We start from the raw sequence: 20229 nt of genomic DNA on the forward strand, positions 1-20229 counted from the left end.
AGGCAGGAATTGAGATCAAAACCTGTCTCTTGGCAAACACCTGCTTGCCTAGCACCTGATTCAGGAGACCTGTTTAAATTTTAATAATCTATTTAGGAAATAGATATTTTAATTTTAATAGTTTGCTTTTTAGTCTAGTATCTTAAGAAGATAAATCTTTGCTCACTTTGGCTTGGGTTTTTTTTTTTGGTTACTTACTGTCTGTTTGTAGGTCTCCCACAAAAACAAATATGTAAGAATGCTCTCCCTCCTAGACTTTTAAACCAATTATCCACTCTTGGCAGAGAATTAGGGATCTAGAGATATTATTATACAAAACAAAAGATATCTGGGCCCAAATATAGCAAAGATATTGTACTAATGCCCCCCTTGAGGGGAGAAATCGGGAGCCGTTCATCTAGGCATCCCAGAATGAGTGTGAAGGAATAAGCACAAAATGAAATCTTATCCACAGAAAAACTATTTGTGAGCTATGGCCTGTTAGACAGCAGAGAATCCATTCTGGATTCCTTCACGTCTAATGAGCAAACTCAACTTTCCTGCAGTGCAATCACAGAAACAGAGGATTGAAGAACAGACTTCTAAGGAAAACCTGCCAGAAGCCTGCACCCTCTTAGTTACACCTCACTGCATGCATGAGCTTAACTGTGGCACACGTCCCAGTGCCCACTTTGTGTGTGAGGCTGAGCTCCCAAATGGGCTGTTCCTGCAGGTCAGGTCTCTGAAAGGCTCTGATCAGTAAGTACTTTTAATAATACCTCAGGTGTTTTTTCCCTAGAAAATTCAGTTGTATAAATTTCTGTTCGGGTTTTACCACTAAGTCTTGAATTCTCCATCTGAAGACAGAAGAATTAAAGGAATGATCTCCCTACCTATGGAGCCATGGAGAAAGGTACCTTCCTTGTAGAGACAGAAAAAAATAAGAGAATCATCCAAGGGATTAAAGAAGGGATTGGCTCTGTAACCTGTTGTTTAATAAGCTGCCAACTGTTAACATGAGAGTTGCCTGTAGTTGTAGAAGGATTTTCTATTGCTGCTGTTGGAGAGCCAGTAGGAGATGGTATAATCGAAGCATAAGGACCTGATCCCTAAAGTAAAACTTGAAAAAAAGAGTAAGATATGTTTTGTTTGTGTAAGCAGGACCTGGGATCTGTCTTCATCATTAATGCTATGCAGATGGTGCCATCCTAGGAAAGAAGACCCTTGAACCACGTGTGTCCTAATGTATCTTTTAACTCAGTAAAAGCCATCATTACTTACTCTGTGTGCCATACTTCCATATTACTGGCTGCCAAGTCCTGTTATGACTAATTGATTTACTGTGTACAGATGTAGTGAACTGTTTCATGTCATTGGGCCAGATGTTTCTGGACCAGAGGTCAGCTGTGGGACTTGGTGTATCAGTCTGGTTTTGTGTAGCAGTACAATAAATCAGCGTTGCTGAAGTGTGAGGCACCAGGAATTTGAATAAACTCTCTAATGTTGGAGAGGAAGAAAATCTCTACCAGTTGTCCCATTTGTTGTGTTTTTCCTTCAGACAAACTATGCATCAGGACAGGTTGAGGACCTCGAGTTGTTCAGGTGCCTTTGAAATGGAGGAAAAGGTAAACTGGAGTCTGGCATTGCTATCAGCAGCACTTCTCTGAGGACTGACCGCTGAGGAAATTCTCTTGCGCTGGTTTCAGAGGCAAAATGTCCTCAGCCTTGTTGGAATACACTGATCTTGTGAGCAGAAAGAGAGTAGATTCAATGTAAGTGCTCCATTTCTAATGATGCTCATTTCAGGCAGAAAAAAGAATGGAAATCAGTTGTAAGTCCACAGGGTGACATTTTGCATTTGCAAGGTTCAATGGAAATGTGTCTTCAACTTGTCAGTGAAAATCATTTGTTCAAGTCTTCTTGAGGCTGTTTGAACGAGGAGTGTTAATATTCTGAGAATGTTCTGAAGCTTGTCAGTGATATCAAAGGACTGAAGTCTAAAAAGACTTTAAAGATTTAGGATTTAGGAGAAGAAGATAAACTGATATGAATTGGCAGTTTCAGAACCAGGAAAATGCAAAGCTCAAGGTGTACCTTGTGCTGACCATCTCGTTTCAAATCTGGTATTAACAGAAGTCAGCTTATCGCTTTCCTACATGCGATAACTTTAGGAGTAAGTCATTATTGAATGAAGTAAAGTTGGTTCTTTCATAAATCACGTGATCTAGCTAAATTAGAAAATAAAGTCTTGATGAAGAAATCACTTGGTGAGGGTCTGTACAGGAAGTTATGTGTTAATTATTATGCAGGAAATCAGACTAGATAATCAAAATGGTAGTTCTGGCCTCAAAATGTACGAATCTGTCCAAAGAACATTTTTTGGCCATGTTTGAGGTAACTGGTGGCTCCTTTGAGCTCCCTCAGACTGAGTAGGTCCTAGCTGTGTTTAAATCAAATGAGAATCACTCTTTATATATATGACATAAACAAATTTTTGTGTTTAAGAGCAAATAAACACGTATCCATTTACTTTAAATTTTTCAATGCAATATTTACAATCTTTTTTTTAACTTCAGTGAAATATAGTGCTAGAAGAACATGTAACATTTATAGAACATAAAACTTCTTTTTCCCTTTGTGTGCATGTACAGTAATATAGATCAAAAAGGGTTTAGGGATAAAAATGACTATAATTTTTAAAAAAGATTATGGCATCTCCAGATAAATCCTGAAGTGAATAATTATGTCCATTTATGTAATTATTGTTCAGCACAACCAGGCCACTTGTCCAAGATCATAGTCATCATAAACAAGATCATAAGACTTCAGGTACGATTTGACTCATTCATTTTCCTTCTGGGACTGAATCCAGTTAGCCTGAAATAAAGCTACTCAGGAACTGGCCTGCTTTATGTATACACAGGAATCAAATGGAAGCTGGAGCACTACATTTGTGGTCTTGAAATGGTAACTTATTGTTGGTGACCAAAAGAAGGAAAGAAAAATCAGGAGACAATAAAGGTTTTACATTTCTAAAATATTTTATATTAGATATTAAGCAAGATTCTCAGGACTTGAAGCATTTTTGATCTTAGTTATTTTGCTGTTGCAGATACTAACTGAAGCAAAATAATTGTCCTCCTTTAAAAAACGTCTTTTTTTTTCTTGAAATATGTACTTTTGCATTTGATTTAAAGATATGCATATTAGCTTTGTTTAAGGCTTTGAACAGAACAATAAACATTGAAATATATAATTGAATCTTTCTTTGTGATTTGTCCTAAAAAAATATAGATCTGTAGATTTCAGCAAACTTAGCCAAGAGCTAAGCCAGCTGAGAAATGCTGCTATTTTAGAATTGAGGAGCTCACTGGCCACCTTAATCTTTTTTGGGTGAATGTAAACTACCTATAAAAAAAGAGTATGGATAACACACAAATTATTAAATCCACATTCCTTTTATCTAGCTCTTTCCATTTGGGATTAGAGCTCAAAGAGCTGTGGAAATGCTTTCTAATGAGATTTTGAAATTCTTGCAGCAGGGAAATCCTTTTAGCTCCACAGGGAACTCTTCTCTGGGAATTTGCTGGGGTATAACTCTTTTTTGATTTCAAATAATTCTTTAGAAACATTAGGGATCCTAATACCAGTTCAAGAAGTAGTATTCTCAAATCTGGCAGTAAAATTGAACAGTAATTTTATCTGTGGTAGCATGTGTTTCCAAAGTAAAAGTTTTTTTGCAAATATCAGCATTTCTTATGATGTCATTAGGAATTCCATCAGACTGAATTGTGTTATCAACTTTAAGTTTTATGCGCAGAGGTGTAATGTGCTGATAACAAACAGTATTTTTGCCACTGAAGTTAGTACTGACAGTTGTGTGTCAAATCCAGTATTTGTAATTACCTGTAAAATGTTTGAAAACATAACCACCTGGAACACCAGCAGTTTAGAATTTAGAATTTGTGTGCAATTATTTGCTTAATTTACATGTGGATATTACACCTCCTGCAGTACTTCCCGAACTGCTGTGCTTTCTTCAAATTTGGCTCCTCTGACATAAATTCAAGGAGGAGAGGAGGAGGAGTTGCCTCAGCTTCCTGAGCAGAGTCCCCTCCAGCCCTGGGCTTCAGGAAACTTTTACTCTTAGAAATTCAATTAGGAAATTAATTATGAAGGTCACTACACAGAGGTGAATTAGTGATCATCTCCATGCAGTATAAGCTTATGGAAGGTTGTAAGTTTGAAATGGCCACACCATGTAAGTCGTTCACGTTTCAGTAAGTGGCTGTCTTTAGAGGGGAAAGGAAGAGTTGTTCATGGATCATTTGTACTCTGGATTTTTTGGTTCAATAAATAATGGCAATGTGAACCATTTTGTTTACTGCTTTTACAGCAGTTGTGTTGCAATGTAATGTCATAACCTAACAGATTGCACAACTCCCTCCCAAATTTCATCCATCCCTTTTCTCTTGCTGGCTAATGACATGGTTTATGGATGTAATAAAAGGAAAGCTCGCTCCCATCAGACAGACAAGGTGGGGAAGAAAGCCACTCCTCTGTGACTGTGGTATCTGCATTAATCATTCTGTTGATTTTGTCAGACCCTGTGGAAACCCCCACTCTCATTCCACAGCCCCTGTGGGGTGGTGATGGGTTCACGTGTCCTCAGACCTGACGCTGTTCTATCCCAGAGCTGGCTTTCTCAGGTCTCCTAAATATCACCTGCATTTAGGAAAGAGGAAACAGTGCTTCATGATTTCCTGCATGGATTTGATCTTGTCGCATACTATTTGCCACAGGCACATACGTACTATCAATTCTCTTCGGGTTGCCTCTAAAAATCTGCTAAGTAGTGCAATCAAGGGCAATTACTGCATCATTTGCTTGTGTTTATAACATATTAGAGCTTTCTGGGCTTGAGCACTGCAATCCATCCTGATTGCTACCAAGTAATCCTTTGCAGACTTGTAAATCAAAACTGTGGCTGATTTTCAGCAGTACGATTGCCATGTTTTGAAACTTTGCTAATTAAAACTTTATGAGCATGCAATTAAAGAGCACAGAGTTTTCCCTGCCTAACAAACGAAAATAAGCCATAGTAGTCTTGGAAAAAATGAACTTCCTTTATATTTACTTTTCTTAAAAACCTGACATTTGGTGGTTTCAGGCTTTCCAAACCATTTACCACATTTGTCTTTGAAGCTCTCTCTTCTGGTTGACTTAGCAACCTGAACTTAACAAATCAAGACTGCTTAGCTAGACCTTCTGACTGTGCTGCAGCTTCAGGTGCAAACTGTGTCAGTGATTTTGTGTGCTTAGTGAAAGGGTTTTAAATAGAAAACTTAGTGTTCTGAGGTATAAAGTACAGCTTAAAAAAGGTTTCTGGGATCAAAACACCAGCTAACATTACTCAGATTTGTGAAGGCAAGGTTTCTAGAAGTCTGTAATGAAACTCAGGATAAGAAAAATTAAAGTGAATGGAATTAATATGGTTTGTTAACTCTTAGAATATGTCCCCCTGGCAAGTTTCTTTAAACAATATGAAAAGAAAAAAAAAGTAAGGGTTCCTATAGAAGCCATCAGGCTGAGCTTGTATTTTGGGTCACTTGATAAACTCTACAGATAATGACTGCTCTTGATTAACTTTCAGATCAGGTCATTTGTAAAATGCCAACAGTTACTAATTTTTAGTGATGACAAATAATTACTTTCACTTTAATTTCACAAAGAACTCCAAGGCAAAAATTTAATCACTTTGAAGTGCTCCATTCAATGTCAATAAAGATATCAACATAATGCATAGAAAAATAGATTAAGCAGCATAGTTCCTCTTTCACTGCAGTTTTCATTTAAGCAATCATATTTCTGAAAATAGGATCTGGAATGAGAAGAAAATAAAAGGACTTATTGAAGAGGTCTGGTTCTCTGGAATGTGCAGGATTATGTAACAATCTTGTATGTGATGTGATCAGTGTGTAATGCCTACCATAATGAGAGTCCCTGTGCATAGTGGAATACATATTCCTCTAAAAATTCCAAATTGAGTAAAATGAATGAATTTTTTATGACTTTTCCAGATGACTACTGTGGTTGGTATCATGCAGGAAGTGTGTATACGGAAAAATGTAAATTTGATCGCAAAAAAAAGGTGGAAACCAAATCAGAGCAGAAGGTATGCTTTGACATTTATTAACATGCAAATTAAAGATATCATTGCACAGAAGGGATAGTGCCAGAATGCCAAGTGGCAATTTCCCAATATATGTTATGGGATAGCACTAATAATTATCTGCTTGTTCAGTGGGAACCAACCAGTCTGGAACCACACTGATTTGTAGCTCTTTGGGAAATGTGTGTGCATTGCTAAAAAGTGCATTACCCTAGCTATGCCCTTTGGTAGGTATTGAAAGACAGGCTTCATTTCCTAATTTCTCTTGCTTTTGCATATTTAATATCTATGTAATTCTTTCGTTGTAGTTTCAAAGGTTTTTAAAAGGTTACAAAAGAGGGAAGGATGAGGGGTTAAAGCAAGCAGTATGAGCACCCTACGTAAGTCACTGGCAGGCTTTAAAGTTTAGGTTCCTGTGTCACCTTGAATCCCACAGGAGCAAAATGCTAATCGGTGGGTGTTTTTTTTTAAGTGTACCTGCCACTAGAGGGGAATGGAAGCACATGTTTTGCCCCCAGAAAAGTGATGTCCCGATTGTAGCCTTGGGTCTTGGAAGTGCCTGTTCTCCCACAGTTCTCTCTGTTCCTTCTCTTTCCAGCCCATGTATTCTCCCCAGCTTTGGTCTCCACTTCTGTCCCAAAGTCTCTCCTATTCTTCTATTGCTTCTTCCCACAAACTGTCCTGTTAAGTCATCTGTGATACCCTTCCTTTTGTGTCAGTTTGTTTTTCCTTCCATTTCCGCCCTTCTGTCCTCAAAGCCTGGTTCTGCGCTCTTCCCTGCCTTGTGCTCCCAAAGTCATTCTGTACTGCATGACCTTCCCCTTCCCGTTCCCTTACCCTTACCCCTTCCCTTTCCCCTTCCCTTTCCCCTTCCCCTTCCCACATAAGAGGTCTAAAATGGAGAGATATGAAAAAACTCGTAACTTTTTTCAGGGTAATAGATATATGTAATTTTTTTTTAAATTAATGAACTGTGTCTGATATTTCACCATGAGGTGGATAGATATCCAAAACTTTCAGCCCAGTGACCCCATGTTTGCTAAACTGATAAGCAAGACCTTAATTTCTGTAGTTCTGTAAACAGGAGTTAGAATTTTCACAACCTAACACATGCTGTTCACTGTTTGTGGGAAAGAAGTTGCTGGATAATTAATGAAGACAAGTAAGTAAGGCTGAAAAGGTATTTGTTAAAGTTTCCTTTGAGTTAAGAAGTTCAACATTTGTTAAGACAGAAATGATGGTAAAGAGAGTGACAGGATCAGCAGTTATTAATTGCCTAATGCAGGAATGGTGCCACTATTTACAAATATTTAAATGAGTTTTCAGGACACACCTGTCAGGCTGAGATTGCCATCTGGTCAACTTGCATGAACTTAGAAACTGAAACAAGCCTTGTGTTGTATGTGTGTGCTTGATGATTAACAAGTGAGTGATGCTGAGCTGTGTGCTACCCTGAGCATATGCCAGAAAACCCAGGGAAATCAATATTACAATCCAGCCATTCATCTCCTCCATAGAAATTCTCCCAGTGATGCAGTGAGGGATGAGGAATGAAAGACTTTTATTATAATGACTGTCTGCAAAAACATTAATTACCTCTATCATGTATAAATAGACCTGTATTTTTCATTTTTCGTGACCAAAGTGATTGACCTAAAACCACTTGATCCCAATTAAGAGTGACGAGAAGGAAGTGAGTAATATTTTTCTGTGGCTCACATGGTCTACTGTGCTTTATCCTGAAAAAAATGCAACACTCCAAATAAACCTCAGACATTCTCACACCACGGCTACAAAATAGCTGGTTAAGAGTGATTAATCCCACTGATACCCCACAATGATAAAAGAATATATTTTATAGCTGCTGAGACCTTACTGAAGTCATTTCTCTAAAGAATAAAATGATGGACTGTATAGATACATTACAGTTAAAAAGAATAACTTTTGCTAAAATCCTAAGTGAAATGAAAGGAAAAGTATCAGAATGCTTTTGTGCATTTAAAAGGTTGCAAAATATTTCTTAGAGATTAAAATGAAAAAATATTCTAAATGTCTAAGCTGTGTAAATACCTTGAAAAATAAAAATGTGACAAGGACTTTAAGTTAATCAGAGCCATCTTTTAAAGTGGTCTTTAAAGTGGTCTTTAAAGTAGGACAGATATATTTATTTTTTATATGATTGTTTTCTCTTTAACAAGTTAAAATATAAAGAAGGATGAATTCTTCCTAGTACTGTGTCCATAAAAGGTTAGGTAACACACATTAATTAGAAATTGCCATCTGTTCTGTCCAAAATCTGCATTTGCAGGGCTGACATGAGCAGAATTTTGTAACTTAAAACTAGTGAGAAAGGCACCAGGTATGAAATGAGGTTTCAAGTGTTGTATACACGCCTTAATAGATGGGCCATTGTTAAAGCAAATTACGTAGGGCAGCAGGTTCAACGCTTCCATGGACTTTTGTCTGCAAAAAATTCAATTTTACCTGCCCTCAGAAATATGTAATGCTTTTATGTGCCAAAGCTTTCTAGGAAAGTCCCAGCAGTATCTCTGTTTCTGTTCCTAGATGCGTTCTCAGCCACCTAGGTTGAAGGCAGCTGCCTCTAATTCCTGCCTAAGTCGTACAGGCCTCTCAGTTCGGTACTTCACACACCTCACCTTCAGGAGTTCATCTGGCAGCCATGCACAGAGCATGACTGAATTGCATACAAAGTTTGTATTTTGGCATTTTGGAAGAGCTGCATGGAAGGAGGAGACCCCTGTTGCAGCTCCCAGCTGAAACCTGATCTCTCCCCTTCTAGGAGGGTGCTATAACCATTACAGTATGTGTGTTCTAAGATTGCACTCAATTAGAGTCCTCTACCCAAAAAATGAATGTGCAGTGAGAAGCAGTGTGAATTTGCAGCACCCTTGCCACTCCAAGCCAGCTTCCCACATGGGAATTAATTTGCACATTTCATTTTTGGTAAGGTGCCTTTTAGAGAGGCGCTTGCATTGCGCACTCTTGCTACACAGAGCCTCTGCTGGCATCGGATCTTGAGCTGTAATTTACTGACCAACATATTCAACTCTGCCTCCCCTGACATTGCCCTTTGAGCCAGAGGAAAGCCAGCTAGCACTGATGAACTTGTGATTCCTCTGTCCTTCAGGTTAGGCAGTAGTAGATGAAAAAATTGTAAACATACAGAAATACGGGTGTGGAAGTTGGTAATTAAGAGGAAGAGAGGTAATAGCTTGTAAAGCTGCCTTTTTGTTTGAAGTGGTCACCTGTGGTTTAAGCAGACCATTTTGACTTCGCACAGAAAAAGACTGAGAGTTTGCTGAGAGACCTTTTCCAAAGCCAGAACAGTACAGCGGGGATGAAGTGTTTGAGTTCTTCTACCCTCTTTCACTGCAAGGTCAAGTAGCACAATCTGAGTGCATTAAAACATAATATTTGAATCTTGTGGAATGATTTTATTTTTCCTGAGTGAAACTGGAAAAATCAACATTTTGCCATGATATAGCCAATATGGAAATTTCAATAGAAAAAATACATCTTATCTGATCATGTTGTGCAAAATCTAAGGCTTGGTTATTTTGCAAGTCATTCATTTGTGAATGTAGATATAAGAGCCATCTGTTAAGCATTCAGCCTTCTAATACATTTTGACTTTAAAGTGCTGTATGCTGCTGTGAGAAATTAAAATGTTTTAATTATCCCCTTATGCCTAATCATTGTGCTTTCAATGAAGCTCCTAAGAATTTTAGCACCTTTTAGGACAGGTAAGTATGGATCTACACTCCCACTCAGGTATAATCAATATTGTTAACCAATATTGTGAAATTGTAACGAAGATATAGAATATAGTTGCATCACGGTGTGCAGTTTTGGGACCATTGCCATGCATAGTTTTTAATGTTGCTCAGGTAGCTTGCTTGCCTGTTATTCAGCCAGTCACAGTTTTACTGTCTCTTGCCTTTCCTCTCTTTCTTTTCACACACACTCACATTTTTCTTATAAATGCATCTGCAGAAGAATGGATGTGTAGTGTCCCACATGTCTCAGTGGGAGCCCAACACAATTCAAGGAATTAGCAGTTAAGGTTGCCATACTTAACGCAGAAACTACAAGCAGCTTCCTATTTTTACTCAGGCCTGAACACATTAGGCCCACTCTAACATGGCAGAATACCCTGCTGATCTCTGCTATGTGTTCAACAAGGTTAAGTGGTCTAATATCTGTTTAAATCTTATGTTTTATGATAGAGAGGATATGTGCTTGTTTTCTCATCTGTTTTTCATGTTTTTCCCTTGGAGGGGACGGGTAACCATGAAGAAGTCGGAAATCTCTTTCTTAGAACCAATATTGCAGTCACTGGTGAGGCTGCACCTGGAGTGCTGTGCTCAGTTTTGGGCCCCTCACTTCCAAAAGGACACTGAGGTGCTGGAGCCTGTCTCATGAAGGGCAGTGACGGTTGTGAAGAGTTTAGAAAATATGTCTGATGAGCGGCTGAGGGAGCTGCAGGTGTTCATCTGGAGAAAAGGAACCGTGGGGAGACTTTATGGCTCTCTACCTAAAAGGAGGATCTAGCCAGGTGAGACTTGGTCTTGTTTGCCATGTCTCAAGGGAAAGGATGAGTGCTCAGGGCCAGTCCTCAGAAGGAATCCAGAAAGGACCTTGTGGGGTTTGGCAGAAGGTACAGAGACCTGTGAACCCTCCTGAGGAGTTGTCCTTGTGTGCTTAAATTGGACTGAAGGGTTTGGATATTTCCCAGTCTGGGTTACAGAGGAGGGAAAAGGAGTCCTTTATTTGTATTATCTCATAGTCTGTGGAAAATACATGGTTAAGTAAGAACTGTGGCCTTCTGTTCACATTCAACTATTTCAGTGCCCTTGTCATCCTTTCTTCTATTGTCAGAATTAATGTGGGATGTGATGATTTAGGAAATGGCAGCAAATACTGTGGCTAAAATGTTTCTAGACTTCAGTATAGGCTCTGCAACAGATCATAAATATCATGATCGCAAATCGAGTATTCTAAAATAGCAGATTATTTTAGGATATAATATCAGATCATGCATTTGGAGATCAGTGCTTGCCCAGAAGGAAAAAAACCCCACAGTTATGGCTGACCCTCCAAATTTTCAGATGTAAATATCATATGAGTAATGTTCTTCACATGGATAATCTCAAGGATGACTCCTCCATTGTAATTGGCTGCCACACAGTAATGACAAAATTTATAGTTTAAACTGGGACTCTTTTTGCAGTTAAGCTGAGTTAGCCCCTAGCTCTGCATCGCCCCATCTGGCTCCTGATAGGATTTGTGCCTTGACATCCCCCAGAACTGGAGATCTCCAGGGACCCTGGGGAGGAGGCTGGGCCCAGCAGGGTCGCATTGCCCCACACAGGCTCCTGAAACTCTGATGAATGTGGCCAGCAAAGGCAAATTAAGGGAGAGGAGAATTTTGCCCACGGCTATGGAAGAGGAGAATTAGGTCTTGTTGATTTAGCTTTGTGGGAAGCCACAGTGGTACATACAACATGTTAATGGTGTTTTATTGTATCACTCCCTCATGCTGTGTTCATTTGTAGGGACAACATGACTTCCATAACATTTATTTTAGGGTCATTTTATTACTTTAATAATGCAGATTTAGATTGTAATTAAAGCCTGTATGATTTGTTTTAATAGCTTGCAGCTTTGTTCAGCATATGTTAAGATATTATAAAAGTGCTTCAATAGACAATGAATTCATTTGTCCCTTTCCCTTATTAAGATGCATGTGCACTTCATCAGGTTTATTCTTTGTGAATTTTGAGTGTGGAATTTAATCATAAAGTCACATAGAGACACATGCCAAATTTGGGACTTCATGGATTATGACTGCCCTTGTGAAAGAAAGAACTAAAAAACCAAGAAAATGTAATTGTATTTAATATTAAAATAATAAAATTTAGTCTATTTAGCCACATCTTAGCAATTATCCTACTACTCACTTACATGGCATTGTTAAATATGTTTCTGACTAGAATAAATTTATATGTTATTATGGATTTCACGCTTTTTTCTTACTAGTCTAATAGATTAAATTCTTTCCTTTAAAACTGCACCTTTCAATTAAATTTGATTCTTCCTTTTTTTTCTTCATTATTTGGCATTCTTTGTCTTCTGACACAATCCTTAGCACACTTTATACAAAGAAGCAGCTTTGGTTCCCTTTTGTTAATTTCCAGTACTTTCTGACAATGGGCTTATGTTGTCCACATCATCTGCTACAAAGATTATTTTCACTTCCAGTTCCTTGAAACTGTTTCTCTTGTAACAGGACCCAGGCCCATGAGGTGTTGAACATTTCTGATGAGGAATCAGGTACCTTCAACATTATTTGGCAGAGTGTATTCCAAAGCAGCTGGAACAATATTTGGTGAGGATTTAACAGACTTTTTTTGTGACACCTAAATGTCATACACTGACCCAAAGCCCCCTTCATCAGTTTTGTTTTCCATCGATATATTACAGGGAAGAGAACTGGAAAAACATTGAACCAAGGGGTTTTTCTTTTTGTCTTCCTCTCTATTCCTATTTCCCATCTTTTGGGTTGTTGGTTGTTTTTTTTTTTTTGTTTGGGTTTTTTTTTTTTTTTTTTTTGGTGTGGTTTGATTTTTATTTTCATTTTTTTCATCAGAGAAAGAATAAGGGAATCATATCTCATTCTTATTTTGTTTCAGTAATAATCATTCTACCACACTATTTTGTATTCCAATATGAACAGCATGAGAAACATGAACAGCCACCAACTACTTTTCTTGCTCTAGAACATCTTACATGATCTTACATATCAAAATATCTCATGAAATAAACAGGTAATTACCATGACCTTCAAAACTGAGAGTGTAGATATTTGGAAGCAATATCTGCTTATTGGTTGAAAATCCTAGATCAAATTATCTGGAATTTTGGGACTGGTAAAATCAGAATCCTAGTTTGAGTCTTATACAGTCAATACTTTTATCCATTGCTTATGCTGCCCCCTAGATTTCTTTTTATAGTAAGTGTAGCGGGTTGGGTTTGTTCCGGGCAGAACACCAATTTAGTGTAGTGGTTTGGTCCAAAATACTCATTACTGTTTATCTTCTGTGAGATAAGAATTAGGAGAAATGCAAAGCAGGCACCAAACTTGCAAGAATATAAAGAAGCTTATTAACAGACCTAAAAGAGGGAAAAAAATCATACCACACCTTCAGAACTCTCCTTCCCCCCCGACCTTTCTCCCTTCTCCAAGTGACAATGTAAAAAGACAACCCTTAAGATGTTCAGTCTGTTTACCACTTCCATAATAACCTTGTTCAGTCCATTTAGGAAGAGGAGTCTCTCTTGCCCATGCTATGAACACATGATCACAACGAGCCAGCCGCCCACTTCCAAATAACTTTGCTCAGTCCATTTAGGAAGAGGTGTCTCTGCTCACATGTGAGTCCCTTCCCCCAACTTGCAGCTGTTCCCACAACTCCTTTCGAGGGTCCACTCTTGAAGGTTTTTGGGGTACAATTTTAAGGTTGAGCTGTTCAGAAACAAAAGTTTTCTTCACCCGTCTCTGGGAGCATTTCATCTCTAAGAAATCTTTGGGAGCATCTCTAGGAACTGAGGTTTTCTCCTTTCCCATTTGGAGCAAAAGTCCTCATCACTTCCATCTCTCCCTGTTCAAACTTCTCATGAAATTACAGCTGCTTCAGCATCTGCCTATCTCAGCGCAGGTGCTTTTGCTCACAAGTACAAGTTGAATGCTCCACCCCCCATGCCTTCATGAAATTACAACGGGTACTCTGATACATCATAGCTTCACAACAGAATTTCAGCTTTAAGCATCTCCTCTTTCTCTTCCCTCAGGTTTTCAGCTCTTCACAGCAATAAAAGGGTTAATCTCACCTAGGCCTTGCAGGTGGAATGTGGCTTATTGTTGTTGGTCACCTGACCTCTGCTGGACAGCAGTGCCGATTTTACTGAAATCTTGGCCTCACTGGAGAGGGGGGGGAGCCAAGCTGCTCCGGCTGCCCACAGCAGGGCTGTAGGGGGGTTCTGCAGGTGGAACGGGGCCCATCGGCTCCAGGATGGCCGTGGCCCGGCCCGGCCTGGCCCGAGCAGGGTCTGGGTTGAGCCCGCTGGCCCCCACATGGGACCTGGAGCCACCTGTCCCAGCACCAGAAACAAGAGAGAGAGAGTCTGCCTCTGAGTTTCCTAATCTTGAGTGTGGATCACAGAGGTGGTCACAATTTTAAGTGGCTCAAAGAATCGTCCATATTCAAACTGGCCAGCTGATAGGTTCTGTCAGGTCATAGAGGAAGCTGTAAGCACCCCTTTGCAAGAACATCACTTCTGGGACTTAGCTTGCTAACCTATGACAGTAAGAAACTAGGAAACTAAAAAGGCTTTCTATGGCATTTAGTTTTCATGTCATGGTAGAGAAACTGAGACGTTTTAAAATGTGTTTTTACTGAGTATATAAAAAAAAAAGAAGCATACCTCCAAATGTTTCACTGCAGTCTCCTGAGAATAATCAGATACAAACACATTTATTCTTCAAGTTGTTCTCAAAATGGTCTTAAATATACTGTCTTTGTTTGCCAATCCATGCATGTGCTGTTCTAACAATAGGTACCAGGTCTGAAGAACCTTAAAAAAGTTTAAAGTTAATATGTTCATTAGTTAATATGTTCATTATTTTCCTGAGACAGGGCCTAAACTGTTACTTCTCAGAGATTCTCACTGCTGTTCATCTGTATAACTATTTAAATAGCGTAAGAGTTGGATGGAAAAACAAACTCCCAAATCCAGAGGCTTGTGTGGCATAACTAATCAGAAAAAACAGTTAGGAGGTGCAGTGTTTCATAGTTGGTGATCATGAATTTTTAGCCTTCCACAGAGGTCTGGCAATAGAAGTCTTCAATGGAGGAAGTTCTGTGCTCCCTGGGAAGTGTGGGATTCAGTACTGTCGTTGGTAAGGTAACATTTTCCTCCACTTACTTTTAAGATGGATTAGAAATACATTTGTATTGGTTTGGCACGGCCTGGTTTTGGGTAGCAGGGGGGCCAATAAAGACGGATCCTGTGAGGAAGCTGCTGGAAGCTTCCCACCATGTCGGGCAGACCCAGTGGCTGATGGCTCTGAAGATGGACATGCTGCTGGCCAAAACCGGGCCAATGAGAGAGGTTGGTGATGCCTCTGTGATGACATATTTAAGAAGAAAATCAAAACAAAGTCACAAGATTTTGGGATTCTAGTCAGAGGAGGAGGTGAGAACATGTGAGGGAAACAACATGGAGACACCAAGGTCAGTGGAGAAGGAGGGGGAGGAGGTGCTCCAGGTGCTGGAGCCGAGGTTCCTCTGCAGGCCATGGTGCAGCCCATGGTGCAGCAGCTGTGCCCCTGCAGCCCATGGGGATCCATGGGGGATGCAGAGATCCACCCACAGCCCATGGGGGAGGTGCCCACGCCGGAACGGGTGGATGCCTGGAGGAGGCTGTGATCCAGTGGGAGACCCGGTGGGGAGAGAGCGTCCTGCTTCCAGGCTGGAGCAGCCTGTCCTTGGAGGGCTGCACCCTGTGGAAAGAGAGAGCCACGGCGCAGCAGTTTTGGGAGGACTGTGTGCCCGGGGGGGGGGCTCAGGCTGCAGCAGGGGCGGTGTGGCTGCTGCTCCTGAGAGGGGACCCATGCTGGAGAAGTTCACGGAGTACTGTGTCCCGTGGGAGGGACCCCACGGCCTCACAGGGGAATACTCCTCTTCCGGAGCAGTGGAAGGAAATGAACTGACCAAACCCCCATGCCCTGTCTCCCTGTGCTGTCGGTGGGAAGGAGGGAGGGGCTGGGGGGGGAAGGTGTTCTAACGGCTTATTTTACTTCTCATTATCTTCCTCTGTTTCTGTTAGCAATAAATTCACTTCGCAACTTAAGTTGAGCCTGTTTCGCCCTTGAGGTGTTTCTCCCGGTCCTTATCTCACTCATGAAGTGTTGGTTTATTTTTTTTCCTTTTCCCTCCTCTGCCCAGCTGTGGCAGGGGAGGGTGAGCAAGCAGCTCTCGTGGGCACCTGGCGCTGGGCTGGTGTCAAACCACAACAACATTATGGAAAGTATTTTATGACATGGCTGCCTGTGACAACAAGTGGCCGGATTCAGTATTCTCAGAGTCCTTTCTGATGTCTGTGTTTCTGTTGAGGAAATATATTGCAGAGCCAAACATTCTGCATCCTCCTCATGCTGCTCTTCACTAGGTTTCACTAAGAACAACAAAAATAAAAAGAACTGAGAAGGAGTCTTTATTTGTCTTGCCACTGGATTTGTGGAAATCTGGGAAAAGATGGTAGTGTTAAATCTCTAATGGCCTCATTGGAGGTAAATGGCTACTGTTGGAGCATTTCTTTTTAAGGAAAGGGCTTATCTCTGAGGCATTCTTTTCCAAAGTCTGAGTTAGAACCTGTACTTCTGGGTTGGACACATTTCAGCTCTGTAATACTTGTAGATATTTCACTATCTAGAGGTGTCATATTGATATAAAATAAACCTGTCTGGTTGTTTAAAATTTTTTTTCTCTCTTTCTTCTTTTTTCAGAAGGAAGGATGAGGAAACGGTTTGAGCCACTGGATATCAGGCAGCATGGTTGCTGTACTAATGAAAATTTGGAACACCGTTGCAAACTGGAGTGTTTGGCAGAAGCAGGAATTTCTCTGTGCTGTTTATGAGGTATATAAAAAGGTCAGTGTTATTTTATAGATTTTTAGCCTTAGCAGTATTTTTTTTTTTTTATGATTTACTTTTTCTTGTTTTGTAACAGCCATGATTTTTTGTTCTGGATATGGAATGTAACTTTTTTGATTGCCTGGCGTGTTGTGGGAAAGTAAATTGTGTTTCTAAATTCCAGACACACTTTGACAGTATTATTAAGAAAACATTGCTCCTGGAATAATAAATGGTGGGGTTATTTTAAGCAGTTGTGTTACATTTTCTAAATCTGCAAAAGAATCAGAACAATCAAAGAATGATCAAGGCTGGGTTTCTTTTGTTTTAACAGGCAGGTCATCAGTTGGCCTATTGGCAAAACTCCATTCATTTTAATGGACCTACGTGAATTTCCATAAGTTGCAGATTTGAGCAATAGCTTCTTAAGTGTTTCAAAATCACTGTCTTTCATCTGGCACTGCCAACAGTACTAATTACAAGATTATTTTTGTGAAGCTAATCTGCCCCTCCATAGATAAAGGGCAATAAGTGCTCTTTTAGGTCACTGCACAAATGACATTGGCCAATATGAGCCAACATAAGATAGTGAAGTGAGACTCTGAATGTGCTAGAAATACACTGAGCCCTAAAACAAATGGAGGTAGTTTGTTTCTCAACTGAAATACAGATGTTTTAAGTGCAATATTCAGTTGTGAAGGACATGATGTCTTGCATTTGGAAAAAATTGAAGTCTCAGAGTTTGGACTCCTCTATTTCTTCTTCATCTTCTTAGTGATACTTCAGAAGGGAAAAAAATAATTCCTGACATTCCATTTTGCCCTACCAGGAGCTTAGATTTTTGGGAGGCATTGGAACATTCTGAAATGCGGAGGCATATATACACTGTCAGGTATAGATGAAGCGCTGCAAAGTGTTAGTGGTTTCATAAGATTGTATTCTTTTCTGCTCTGATGCCCCCAAAGAAACCTAACTACTCTCCTTTTGCTAGCAACATTTTATTTTTCTAGGTGGAGAACAAATATTAAGCAACACAATTAAAACCTATTGATTTAAGCAACATCTTATTGTTTTAATAGTCGAGCAACTGTGCTCCCCCTGTGTGGCCTGAAGTCCATAGGTATAACACGGTTCTAGCAGCTGTGAAAACACTCTGCCTTCCCCGTGTTTAGATACCTATCTGTGGCTAGGGAGCAACAGAGGAAGTCAAAACTCCAAGAATATAATGAGGGTAGAGAATGTACAGTCGGTGTATTTCTCCCAAATCTTGCTAAGTAAAGCAAGTTTGAAGACTTGTCCTTTTGTCCTGCCAAGTTTACCAATCTGAACTTTCTCAAACACTGTGTGTGCTTAATTTCATTCTGCTAAAGGCAGGCTCCTCCACTCCTGTGAGACTGTGGCTCGAGGTTTAAATCTTCCTCCCACAGAGGCTGGTGTGATTTAGCCCATACAGAGGAATAGGTCACAGGGTTAAATACAAAGAACACTGCTGGTTCCTCAAGAAATATATTGAGTTCTAATATCTGGTTTTGAGTTCACTTGAAATGCACAGTGGGTACAGAAAATAGTTTTCAGACTTAAATTAGGAGTTAGGCTGAAGTGACCCACCTGATTCAGGTAGATGTTAGGGAGTTTCATAGCAGGTGATCAAATTAATCAAGATTTGAGAAAACATAAAATGTAAATTCTCTTTACCGTGATAATGTACCCTTTCTGGAAGAACTGTTCCTGGTAAAAGGCTTTCCTTTTGTTTTCCCTCAATGATATATTTTTGGCTTTTTGAGATAAGTGATCAGTCTGGAAAAACTGCAAAGCTGAGCACAACTATTTAGAGATGTGTTTGAAAGGGCATCCCTTCTTTCTTCTCTGTTTTTGCTGCCTTGTGTAAATCAGGTATTGGAGAAATGCCTTAAAATCATCCTCTGATCTTCAGGCTAAAAAATATGTGGCACAGAAATCCTGGTGGGACTTCAGTCATCTGATATGGATGTCAGCACAATATGCAGCCTCCCCTTTGGAGAGGAGCTGTTGTCAGTACCTGCCTGAGGATGAATGAACAGATCATCCAGACATTTTGGCATCTGTCAACCCCTGGGGCTGTTACAGCATGTGTGCATTTGCCATTCTAGCCTTAGAAAGCAGCTACTGCTGTTCTGTAATTCACAGCCTATTTATTGCTAGGGTACGTTTTTCTTTTCATTTATTTTAATTTGTTTTCTTTATGTCATTAAAAGCAGTAGTGAGGTCTATAAAACAAGCGAAAGCTTAGATAAACACCACAGCAGGCTGGTGAACTCTTTTAGGGACCCAGTTTTCATCCATAAATTATAAGTAGCTACTCAAACTACAGGATTTTGATGTGATCTATATTATTTTCTCTCTGCAGCTGCAGATGGCTTCAAATCACTCTCACCTTTGCAGCTGGACCTATCACATATGCCGTTGGTCATTGTAGGTCCTTTCCTATTGAATTATTCTATTCTGTCTTCTGTCCATGGAGGTAGAATTTCTTCTCTGGACTCTGACTTTTCTACTTTCAAGTCATGGATTTATTGTCAGTCACTTTAATCCTTTTTAGTATCCCTTTACCAAATACTGTCTTGGTCACCTTTTTAACACATTTCCAAATTCTCATTGCAACTTTATATTTTGCAAATATTATTTCACAGATTTTCCAGGCTCTATGGGCTTGATTTAAAAACAAACACAGGCAAAACACATAGAAGATAACCCAAGACCTCTTGCTGCAATAAATAAACCTGCTGAGGGAAGTATTTTTTTCCTATGTCAGCCAGAGAATGAATAGACAGAAGCTTTTCTGTGTTATGTTATTGATGAGCTAATTAAAACAAGTTCTTTTCAAACCATACAGATTGGATTCTTACTGTGCCAGTCTCACCTGAATTTTTTGGTGCTTTTTCACTGACCTGTAGAGTTTAGGTAGTACTTTTCAAAAGCTGTGTATTTCTTGTGTCCTTATCATCATAAGGGGATATGGATGTACTTTAAAGGTGGCCACCTAATATCTTGAGAACACAGATGGATAATCTGATGATATTTGCTTCATGCAGTAAAAATTACAGCAACACAGTGTCTCGGAGAATACAAGCTAAGTAACTGCAGAATGGCCTCAATGTTTAATGGTAGCCTGTGCTGGTACTTGGAGGGGTAGCACAACCCAGAAAGGATCATCTTAGCCTAAAATAACAGGGTTCTTGCACCATTCTAGAAAAGGTGCTAGGGGCTGAAGTCATCATTTTGTCACCAGGTCTTAAAAATCTCTCTGTTTAGGGGTATGGAACGGCCTGAGTTGTTACGGGCATAAATTGTGAAATTGTTTATCTATATAGCAGGAAAGGCTGCT

At 39.7% G+C, this 20229-nt stretch overlaps 1 long non-coding RNA gene across 1 annotated transcript in view; it reads left to right on the forward strand.

Annotated features, from left to right (window-relative positions):
• The first annotated feature begins 6201 nt into the window (after nt 1-6201).
• Nucleotides 6202-20229, forward strand: part of LOC125326535 — an 86717-nt gene continuing 72689 nt past the window's right edge. Inside the window, exons 1-4 of the long non-coding RNA XR_007203877.1 lie at nt 6202-10727; nt 12462-12560; nt 15047-15131; nt 16740-16883. This is a non-coding gene — a long non-coding RNA (uncharacterized LOC125326535). The remainder of the gene's footprint in view (nt 10728-12461; nt 12561-15046; nt 15132-16739; nt 16884-20229) is intronic.

Source organism: Corvus hawaiiensis, chromosome 5 (genome assembly GCF_020740725.1).
Source record: "Corvus hawaiiensis isolate bCorHaw1 chromosome 5, bCorHaw1.pri.cur, whole genome shotgun sequence".
NCBI classification, from domain to species: Eukaryota; Metazoa; Chordata; class Aves; order Passeriformes; family Corvidae; genus Corvus; species Corvus hawaiiensis.